Below are 12,403 nucleotides of genomic sequence, written 5' to 3'. Positions count from 1 at the left end.
GCAATCTGGGTTGGTTATGGCAACTTTGTTCCATGACCTCTTCAGGGACTTGGATTCTTTCCAACCACCATTCTGCCACAGCTGGAGTAGAAGCCTTGTCCACACAGTCCTAGATGGCAGCACCTGCATTCCAGGTAGTAGGATGGAAGGGAGGCAAATAGAGGAGGGGTAAACTAGCTGTCCCTTAATGAAGGTTCTCAAAACCTACCACAGGATGGTCAGCTTCCATCCTATTGGCCAGAACTTAGACACATAACAACATGTTGTTGCAAGCCATCTGGGATATTCTGAACAAGCATATGCTAGGCTAAATTTTCTGTTACTGTGTAGAAAAGGAAGATTGGGGAGGGGGAGGAGCAAACTATAGGCTGTGATTCAGAGGCCTCTACCTCAGGAGGAAAAAGGGATAAAGCTACATGTCTTCACTCTTATCCTACTGATTGTCTCCAATACAAACAAAGAAACTGTTGTCTACTCTGCTTTTCTATATATCTTTTTGTTCTTTTTTTCTTTTGGAAGACATGATGGATGGAATGACTGGGCATGGGTACTCATGTTTAAATGCTTTACCCAAACCCCATTGTCCATTTTTTATTGTTTTTATGAATGCCTTGCTACTTCCAGCAACAAAGTAAGATGCATAATTAATGGGGGGGGGAAGCCTCTGTTTTCTCGTAAAAATTAATTTTTGAAGCTGCATTGCTAGTTTTCTCAGCTGTCATGTGCTCTAAAATTCTCCATGTATGACAAAAACAGAGGCAAGTGTTCAGGAAAAGCCTGGAATGTTAGCCATTTCTTTTCTCAAACTGTTATTTCTCAACTAGAGGCCTGGTGCACAAATTTGTGCACTGGTGGGGTCCCTCATCCTGGTCTGCACCCTCTCGTAACCGAGACCCCTCAGGGGTGTCAGAGGCCCAGTGCACAGATTCAAGCCGATCCCTGCAGGCCAGGCCAGGCCGAGGGACCCCACCAGTGCACAAATCCATGCACTGGGCCTCTACTATGCATATAAGATCTTTGGTTAATCTCTTCTCGTCCTCACATCTCCCCCCTTTCCTTTGATATTCTTCAGTCTATGCCATGTTTCCATGCCTGTGCATTGAGCATCTGTCCCCTGGTGGTCAGTGCACATCATAGCTATCAGTCAGATGGTTGCTTAGGCTTTTATATATATATAGATATAGATTACAGATCTTTAGATTAAGAAACAAAGTGTCTGACACACCATAGAAATGTAATACATGTATGATGAATGAGTGGCAAGAGGGGAGAAGAGAAGGGAAGGAAGAGAGAAAAGAAAGAGAAGAAAAAGCAAAGACAGATGTCAGAGAAGACAGAAGGGAAGAAAGGAAAGAAGGCCTCTAACAATCAGTTATCTCTTCTTTGATGCCCAAAATCCATTTAAGAGACTAGACGCTCCTTCTCCATTATGAAGCAGGAATTCAACAGCCTGATCGCCAAGCCCTTCCTCAGATGGAACTGAAATCTACATCCCTATCATTTCTACACACTCTTGTCCTACCCTGCTCTCTCCATAACCAGAAATGTAATCCCTCCCTCAGGGTATATTCATTTTCAACAAGTACCTCCTCACTAGTACAGGATCACCCATTGCAGGTGTCTGGTTTTTAAGTGGTGCTAATGTTTGTGCATTTTATAAACCGGGACAATAATATGTGCGCAAGTTGCCAAATGCGTTCAGAGGAGGAAAATGGGTCATATAGGAAAGCTCCCGCCTCCTCAGAACTCACACAGCAGCTGAAGAGTCAGATTTAAAAAATATATAACACTATGCTAGTGTGTGCAAAGATCTAAAAAAGAAAGTAAATAAATATACTTAATTTCAACTCATTACGTTGAAATTTTTTGCTGAAACATTGGGTCAATGTTTAGATCTTAATCGCTGCTCTCCAAACCTCTCATGACAGCAAGATCAGGTCGGAGATTTCCCTCGTGCGCTCTTCGGGATGCACTCAAATGGTCAGTGCAGGATGAAGGGAAGTAGGTTGGAGAAACGATTCCAGGAATAGGTAGGAATGCAATTTACACTTGGGCATTTGTTCTAACAAAAAAAAGCAGACATTGCGAAACTAAGCCTACTTTGTGTCCAGTATAGCTAAGAGTAAATTATACACATACAATGGTGGCCAGGGCTATTTACTGCTTTGTCATGATGAGATATTAAAACAGTTGTTGTAAGTTTTGACATCGTACCTAAGGCCACAATTAATTTGAAAGTAATCATATACTTTCCTGATTTGGATAATCAGAGAGGGCCAAAAATAATAAACCAGGTTTTGAAATCTCCTACCTTCAATATTTAGAATCTATAAAATTATTTTATTATTCTTTCTGGATTTCATAAATATGTGTTTTCTTTTTACCATTTGCAACAACATGGATGGAGATGGAGAGCATTATGCTAAGTGAAATAAGCCAGGCAGGGAAAGATAAATATCACATGATCTCACTCATATGTGGAATATAATGAACGGCATAGACTGATGAACAAGAACAGATCCAGAGACTGAGAAACGTCAATCAGAAGCTCAAACCTCAGGGAAGGAGAGGGTCGGTGGGAGTAAGGGGGAGAGATCAACCAAGGGACTTGTATACATGCATATGAGCCTAATCAATGGACACAGACAACAGGGGGGTGGGGCATGAGTGGGGGGTGGGGGGTAATGGGGGAATAAGGACACATACGTAAAAAAATAATAATAAAAATAAAAAAATAGAAAAGAAATTGTGAGGTAACCAGAAAAAATAAATAAAAAATAAAAGTGTTCCCCACACATGTGCAATTTTAATGTAAAATAAACTTTTTAGAGTTATGCATTTTCCAGACATGTAAATAGGTTGTGAGAAAAGAAAGTGTGCCTATTACCCCAGGCAGAAGAAAAAAAATATGCATGATCAATGACTATGCAGACAAACTTCAAGTCGTAAAAAAAAAAACAAAAAACTCACACACAAAAAAAACACATTATTGTCTGCTGATGAGTCCAAGGTTTGCAAGGAACCAAAATGTTGGCTCCTCTCACTTTTATGTCTTTGAAAAACTGAACTCCCTTCTAGCTGGGGTAGATATATCTTACTGTGATTCACTCATTTTTCTTTTTTTTTTTTTCTTTTTTTTTTTTAAATATATTTTATTGATATTTCACAGAAAGGAAGGGAGAGGGATAGAAAGCTAGAAACATCGATGAGAGAGAAACATCGATCAGCTGCCTCCTGCACACCTCCCACTGAGGATGTGCCCGCAACCAAGGTGCATGCCCTTGACCGGAATCAAACCCGGGACCTTTCAGTCTGCAGGCCGACGCTCTATCCACTGAGCCAAACCAGTTTCGGCAATGATTCACTCATTTTTCACAAAGGAAATACAAACTTCAAATACTATGACAAATAACATAATATAAGTTAACTCTATAGAAGCTATTGCATCTTTAAATGTATAGAGAATCATTAGAAAGAGCTTTCTTCTGTCTCCCAATATTGACCTACATTTTTTTCTATCAATCTTTACTTCTTCTGACAACCACATTTCTTTATGCAATATATAGACACAGATAGTCATGTACATAGCCAGGCAATTAAAGCTTTCTCTCACATACACATACATGAAGGAAATGTACATTAGACATAGTCCTTCCTCTCTTTCTTACATGACAAGCTATACCTTCTGAATTCTACTTTAAAAATTATCAAGTATGAGTGAATAAACCCAGAATATGATTCTAGTCTCAAAGCATAGGTCTTACTAGAATGGCACAATGGATCTAATATATTTGGTCTTCCTCGAAAAATATGCTTTCAAAATAAAATCCATGGTAAATGTGTGGATCTTTATGTTAAAGTTCATTATACAAATTACTTTTCCAGCCCAACTGTTCACATTCTATAAATTAATCTGCTCTGAGGCCTTGAGAAATTCAGATTTATCCAATCTCATCAAATTGTTGGATTACTATATCATTGGTTGTTTTGTTTTGACTGCTGGGCTGACATTCAGCAAAAGGTGATCTTAACTTCTTTCTCAATAAAATTTTAAAAATCAGATAGGAGTCACTTTGTTTTGATCTGGACTCTGCTCTCCATTTCTAACTGGTCATTACCAATTTCATTCAGTAGTGATGTTTGTGGCTTCTCTCCCTTCAGTGGGTCATCCTGAAGGTACTCCTTCATTGACAACATTTTTACTTTATGAAACTTACTCTATTTTCTGTGCCAAAAAGAAAAAAATCTATTTGAAATTCAGCCAATGTCTCCTTTCAGGAAGAGGAAAGGATATCAAGGGTTTCCATGGCAATCAGTTGGTGGAACTAAATTAGGCAGGAAACCACTTCAGAATGCAAAGTAGTCTTGCAAAAACACAGTGGTCTGAAATATCCAGGAAGTGTGTCACAGCAAAACTAAAGAAATGGAGATATGAATACCTTCATAATGTAAACTCTCTAACCTTAAAGTAAACAATTGAAAACTCGCCTTTGTCCTATAAAAATAAACTCCCAAACAACTGTCATCTCTAGTCAAATCCTTTGTTTCAGTTGATGTTAGTTTTTAAGTCTTATCTCTTGTGATCAACATCGTGTAACAATATAAATCCAATTGTTTATGTAGCTGGGAAAAATAATTTGTTTTACATTATTGCTGTTAAATTTAGTTTGTACAACCATTAATAATTAAAGTGCACAGACTTTATATTTCTTCACCAGGAAGATCGGAAGGAACGACTGAAATTAATTTTCTAGTGGGAAAAAAGAAGAAATAGGTAGATTCCTTAGTTTAGAGAAAGAAATTGAACTTTTAAAATAGGATCTTCATAGTAATTAAGATTATTGATGCTTTAAAAATATTCTACTTCCTGAAGTTGAGAGAAAAGGAATGAGTCTTAAAATTCCAAAAAAAAAAAAAAATATAGAAAAGTTAGAATAAACCAGAGTGCCTCACCTTCTGGCCAATCGCCAAAGCTTCACAATAGTTTGCTTAGAAATGTGGTGTTTACCTGTGAGTTTACCTGTGAGAGTAACTATTTTCAGAAGGTCTTCAGACCACCTAAATTCTTTTTTTTCCCTTTAAGACTAGCATTGTTGGAGCAAAGATTTTTAAAGCAGATTTACAATAAGAAAATTTTAGCCCTAACTGGTTTGGCTCAGTGAATAGAGTGTCAGCCTGTGGACTGAAGGGTCCCAGATTCTATTCCAGTCAAGAGCACATGCCCTGGTTTTGGGCTCCATCCCCAGATAACAAACACAAAATAAATTTAAGGCTAAAAGTTGTAGAAGAGGAAGGTTTTACAGATTTTTACCTCCAATCTGGCCTCATTTCAATGTGAGCTTTACAACAGGATCTCAGGGCTTACTGGGTATAATAGAAACATTGGGGGGTACGTTTTCACAACATCTGCTTGATGTAAATTTTTTGGCATCACTGTGCTAAGCTTTACCCAAAATTTTTGGAGCAGAAATAGCTTTGTACAAACATGGTGCCTCATTGCACACACACACACATACACACACACACACACACTTATACATACAAAAAAACCATGGTGTTAAGTATAGGGATAGTATGAAGCCTGTGCCATTGGGACACCCACCTGAGAATGTTATAAGAAATTTGATTCTTCTGGCCATCAGGTTCTATCACCCATCTTTCCAATGTTCCCCACCCCCCAACCCACGATTCCATTACATTCCCCAAATCACTAATCTCACTGGTGACAAAATATTATACAAGATATATTTAAACACAATCTCTTAAAAATCTACTTCAACCTGGGAGGTGTTTTTCTGTATTTTGAGTAGAAATAAAAAAGCAGGTGGTTTCCTTAGTTTGATTTAGCAGACTAAGACAAGAATTTGAGTACAAGTGGTTTTTGGGAAGTGATCCCAGGAAGAACAGTGAAGGAAAAGGGAAGTAAAACAAAGAGAGAAGGAAGCCAATGCGGGGTGTGAATGAGGAGCTTACCACGGTGGGAATCTGGGCTCAGCCCCACTGAGATCCTCTGAGATGCTGTGTGGAACATTGCTCAGAGCTATCCCAGCAATGACAAGAAGGCTGGAGTTTGTATCCACCAGCTCACATTCTCAGTAGCTGAAGGTCACTCCCGAGGTACTAATTCCCTCACATCCCTGGCCTGCACCTCTCAGACCTACCACACTCCATGGTCAGAGAAGGCCCTCAGGCAAAGAGACTCAAGACACTTCATTTTATCCTAAACAGTTGAGTGACTCAGAAGCTCATAACTTAATAATCCAAGTGTTTTCTGGTGTTGGCTAGCCATAGTGTGGTGTCCAGGAAAGCCTAGCAGAGCAGACCAACTCTTACTCTAGTAGCAATTCATAGAGTCGCATTTTTACCAGGTCTCTGGGGACGATCAAACTTGCCTATGGTACAGAACAGAGGTCCTCCTGACCCAAATGTCTGAATGTATTTGAAGGAAGTTCTTTAACTTAGAGTCATATATAAAGGCAAAGAAAAATAGAGACTTAATACAGAATGAGAGCTGTGTCATTTTTCCTGTATTGTTAAGTTCGACATAAATATGCGTATGAAGATAAAAATGAGTGTAGCATGCAGTCATGCTACTAACTTCTAAACTCTTCTCAGAGAGGAATTAGTGAAGCTGCTGTCATAGGGGGCAGTCTCACGCCCTGTCCTTTGTGTTGTCTCTGGGTTCTTGCTTTCTAACTCTGTCCTCACCTGCACGGCCACATCCCATGGTGTTTATGATCCTCCACGGGCCATATGAGAATGACTGCTTCCTTGACACAAGGCTCTTAATAATAACTCTGGAGAAATCAGTCTCCATCTGTTACTGCTGAAAAAAAAAAAATACAGGAGTAACGCTACTCCTAAAGAGATTGCTTCTTTTTTCAAAAAACGTGCTCCCTGTCTTACCTTAAGAATGACAATTCTTTATTCACAACTCCCAACTCTGTCTTTCTGATATTCCCCAAGTTTTCTTAATGAGATAGATTCTTTCCTCCTTTTGGCTTTCATTGGGAAAGGGAATTTTCCAACATTTGACCTCCCTCCATGTGCAGAAGTTGGCAAACTCTAAGGTATTTCTGTGAATCCCAAATCTAGCCCCTCAGATAATGCCCTGGGAGCTGGTTGCCTGAGGTTTGGCTGTTAAACAATATCGTTCTCATTAATATATAGGTTAGGCAAGCATTGAAGAGAAGAGGTTGAAAAAACGGTGTTGTTTAATTTGGCCCACCTAAAAGAGGACTTGAACTTTTCCAAAAATATATCTGTGAACAGTGTATAAAAAAAGCAGAGTACAGTTCAACAATAGAAGGTAGGGCTGAAGCCGGGTTTGTAACTTATTAGTGACCTATGTCACAAGGTGTGCGGTGGTGCTAAATGAGACAGCCTAGACGAAGGGTCACTATGCATCACGTTACAGGCTCTAGGCAAATATTAACTCCCTTTCCTCTGCCTCCAAAATCTCAGTTGAAAAAGTATGAGCTTAGGGCAGTGGTCGGCAAACTGCGGCTCGCGAGCCACATGCAGCTCTTTGGCCCCTTGAGTGTGGCTCTTCCACAAAATACCATGGCCTGGGTGAGTCTATTTTGAAGAAGTGGCGTTAGAAGAAATTTAAGTTTAAAAAATTTGGCTCTCAAAAAAAATTTCAATCATTGTTCTGTTGATATTTGGCTCTGTTGACTAATGAGTTTACCGACCACTGGCTTAGGGAGTAGAAGCTAATGTTCAGCTGAGTAGAAATGGGGTTGAGAGTTTTTCATGTCGTGGTACATCACTGAAAATTCATCCTTATGCTACATTCTGTTTGGAGAGTGATACACAGTTCCCATTCTAATCCAAGGGATAACTTGATCAAATTTAAAAGAATTTTGAGTTCATTTCAAGCAACCCTCATTTAATATATTATGGATCAGATTTAAATATAATTTACATAGTTTTCCCTATTTTCCAAAAGTTCAAAGCTTACCTCTGGAAGATAAATTTATGTTTATCACAATATACTCTATTGTTTTTTATTTCATATTTCAATATTCAGATGGTAGAATAATAATCCAGAGTCTGAATTAATATCTTCTCTAGTAGGAGTAAACCAGACTTGACCTAGTGCACTAAAAATAAACAGGTACACTCCTGGTAACCATAAGTTAAGTTCCTCATATTCTCTATAGTGTCTTAGAGTTTCAAAAGCATTTCCCCACATTGTGTTTTATAAAATTTCATCTTTAAAACAAAGAAATGAGAAGAGGATTATGATCACTATTTTACAGATCAAGAAATTAAGTCCACAAAATATACATGTCTTGCTCTCTCACAGCTGAGAAAGTGGACTGAATGTTCACCTGGATCTAGCTTCCAACTGCCCTCTTTTCTCTATAACAATATTTGACAGGAGGAACTCCCAGCATAGGTTGGAAGAGGCAAACAGACCAGTTTCAGTCTCCCCTGAAGGTAATTCTCTTTATTTTAAACAACAGGAAAACCACACAGAGACCATTGCTTCCAGTCTGCAACTCACTGTAACCTAATAATCTATATATATATAAAAGCCAAGTGACTGGAATGACTGATCGCTATGACACGTACTGTGGCGGCCAACGGGCCCCAGTGAGGGCCGATTGGACCCTCCCAATCTCCTGCAGTCCCTCCCCCCAGCCAGCCCGCCCCCGATCGCCCCCCCCCACCCCAATAGCGGGCGGGGCCAGCCAGCCAACCTCCCTCATCCCCTCCCCACACTGACCCAGCTCCGAATGGCCCCCATCGGCCCCCATCGGTGTGGGAAGCCAGACCCAACCCATGCACGAATTCGTGTACTGGGCCTCTAGTGTTAATATGATCCATCTGATGGTAAACCTTAAAGAAAATCTCAAAATAATTTTTATGTCAGAAAAGTAGGTAGCTCAACCACATAACATCTCAATCTCAGTCAGAACTTGACAGATTCCTATCAGAGGCATGAGGACATAGGGCTACAGAGCTATGTAGAGTAGTTATACATGCATATATATATAACTTCTAAAAATTTTAATGTTCTTTTTTATTTATTATATTATTTTTATTAAATTTATTGAGGTGACATTGGTTAATAATATCATATAGGATTCAAGTGTACATGTTTATGTTGTTCCTAAATATCTATTTATGGGATGTGGAAGAGGAAGGAGGCAAACATAAAGTATAGAATGGGCTTCAGACATGGGATGGAAGAGAACAGTGAGAAAATAAGCCTGTAAATCCTAAGGGGAAGACCTTCATTTGGTTTCCCAGTAACCAAAGTTCCAGTTCATTAATTTTCTGGGTTTTTGGATCAAGGCTGGGCAATTGCCCCACTATAAGCTTCTTTCAGTTTCTGGTCATTTCTATTGAAAACAAGAGGAAAGGGAAGTGGCTGATGCAGCCACTCTTCCACGGCTAATAATCACATCAGTTAGGGGCCAAGGAGCGAGCAAGAAAGTTCTCTGATTTTTCCATAGAAAGAGACCTGGGGTGTCACCAGCTTCCTCTCTAATCTTATTCTCTTAGCAAACACCCACTCTCTTCCTAACCCCTTTGGAATACAGGGAAATATTTGTACTCCCTGCCCTAAAATTTAAATCACAGGTACTGTTTTTCACAAAAGCAATTTAAAGTTGTTCCTCGGGCCAACTTCTCAAAATTATAATTCAGCAAGATAATGTTATAGAAGAAACATGGGCAGTAGAGGATACCAAAAGATGGGAGAACAGAGGGTGTGGAGCGAATGCCCTCATAGTCCTTGAAGTCCAGAGAAGGCATTAGGTATTCACATCTACCATATATGTGATCCATATCCACTCTTTTTAAAATATATTTTTTAATTGATTTCAGAGAGGAAGGGAGAAGGAGAGAGAGATAGAAATATCAATGATGAGAGAATCATTAATCGGCTGCCTTCTGCACACTCCCTACTGGAGATCGAGCCCACAACTCAGGCATGTGCCCTTGGCCAGAATTGAACCTGGGACCCCTCAGTCTGAAGGCTGATGCTCTATCCACTGAGCCAAGCCGGCTAGGGCCATATCCACTCTTTAAGGAGAAGTGACCACTGAGAAGCTTCATCCATTGGAAACACTAGAATTGTGGGTGAGCATCTGCCCTTGTGTAAGGACGCAAGCTAGGTTCTCATCTCTCTCCTTCATTAGGGTAGCCAGGAAAGCCAGGCAGCCACCTTCCCCTATCTGGTACATCAGTGAGGGTATTTTCTGTAGAAGACAGTCACAGATGAGGACCAGGCTAAAAACAGGCTCAAAATGGAGTCACTTATGCTAAACCCCATGTCACCAGACTGGGACTTAATTTAATTACAGTTTCTTTGGCTCTCTCAGAAATGAAATTTTAAACCAATCAATCAGGAACAGACTAATTAGCACTAATTATATAAGCTGTCTTATAGACCCCTGTCTTTTTCTAAGGGAATGTGACCTTGTAATAACTAACCTGCTTATTTGTCTAGTATAACTTCCTTGCGCCCACTCTCTTCTGCCAATAAAAGTCTTTCATTTTGTTTCTTTTAAAAAATATCTTTATTGATTTCAGAGAGGAAGAGAGAGGGAGAGAGATAGAAGCATCACGTGATGAGAGTGAATCATTGATCAACTGACTCCTGCATGCCCCCTACTGGGAATTGAGCCCACAACCTGGCATGTGCTCTTGACCAGAATCAAACCCGGGAACCTTCTGTCCACAGGCTGACACTCTATCCACTGAGCCAAACCAGCTAGGACTAAACGTCTTTCATTTTGTACGTTGCCTTGGAGCACCTTTCTACTGCTAGACTGGATGTTGCCTGATCCATGAATCATTAAATAAAGCCAATATGATCTTTAAAATGTAGTTAGTTGAATTTTATTTTTTAACAATCAGGATCCCAAAGTCACGGTTGTCTCTATAATTATCTGTACATCCCCCCAGAAAAAACTAAAAAGCAGTGATGGTGTTCTCCCGAACACCATCCTAGAGCAAGATTGTGTTGTACACTGAAGAGAAAATGATTCTAGGGCTGATTAAGACTTTACCTCAGTCATATTTCAGTCATAGTTCTCTTTGAACACATGGAAGCCTTCAGGATAATACTGTATTTACAATATAAATCTAATTTTCCTTATTAGCTATTCTGTTTTTCTTGACAAATTAACATTTGATAGACCCGATAATTCTATTTAGAGACTTTGTTATGGGAAAAACAACCCTCGACAAATTACTGAATTCCCTAAGCTTACCTCATATATAATTATTTAACATAAGGTACAGATTGCTTTGGCATTTTAATAAATGGGACTAAGGTTTGTAGGATTCACTCTCTCATTAACAAGAAAATAGCTGAGAGCAAATGGATTGAACCTAAGGCTCTTTGAAATACTTAGTGCCCGGGAAACACATGGAAAAGTTGACTGACGGAAAAGTTCCTTTTGGCTTTTCTTTGCAGACCTCAGCTCTACAGGGAAGATGTATTCTGATATAGAAAAATTGCACTTTTTTTTATCTCAGACTATATCTCTAAGCAGGGCTAAACAGAAAGAATTCTAATGTCACTTCCTGGCTCGCTGGGTTAGCTCTAATACTTCGGCAATGACCACAAACTAGATGGTGTAGATTATAAAGCTCTAGCTGGTGTAGGCCGGTGGATCCTGTTTCAGTTTGAAACAGCAAAGTGCCACTAATCCAATTAAGGAAGTTCAGCTTCCCAGGTCACTGAAGGAAAATGTCTCTGGAGAGAGATTGAGAAATGATAGTATTAAGGTCTGAGTCTCTCCAAGACAATGTTTTGTGGACCTCTGAGTCAGGAAACTAATTAGAGATCAGCAGAAATCCATCTATATGTGCAAATGTGTTTGCAAGGCATTTGATAGAGCATTGCTTTCTCCTCCATTCTATGAACAAACTCAGAGTATTTCCACATATGCATCTTTATTCACAGCTTTCTTTAAAACCATATGCTACCACCTAAACCAGATCCCATCTCTTTTGTGAAATTTTTCCAGTCTAAGAATGTTTAATTTATCTTAATAGCCACTCATAGTTTAGTTTATCATTTGCTGTCTTGTAGTCATTCAATTCATTCACTCACCCGATCAACAAATATTTATACAAACTTGTACTGTGCTAGGCATTATATCAAAACAGAGGCAGTATTGCTATCATGGAGCTTAAATTGTGTAAGTTCTAGAAGAAAAGAATACAAAAACAACAACCACAAAACACCTAGGGGGTTATAGAGGAAATGACATGAGAGATGTACTTTGATAACGTATGGCTGGGGGTAATGGACACCTGTCACTGGGAGCTGTCCAATATCTTTCAAAGACCTTCCCTATGTTATAATACTTTATACTGTGAAAACAGCCTGCTTAAGGTAGAAATCAAAAACCCACTGCATAAGATGAAAACCTGC

The sequence above is a fragment of the Plecotus auritus genome, assembly GCF_963455305.1.
Source record: "Plecotus auritus genome assembly, chromosome: 4".
Classification (NCBI taxonomy): domain Eukaryota; kingdom Metazoa; phylum Chordata; class Mammalia; order Chiroptera; family Vespertilionidae; genus Plecotus; species Plecotus auritus.
The sequence above is the reverse complement of the archived record's forward strand: the minus strand, read 5'-3'. Positions refer to the sequence as shown.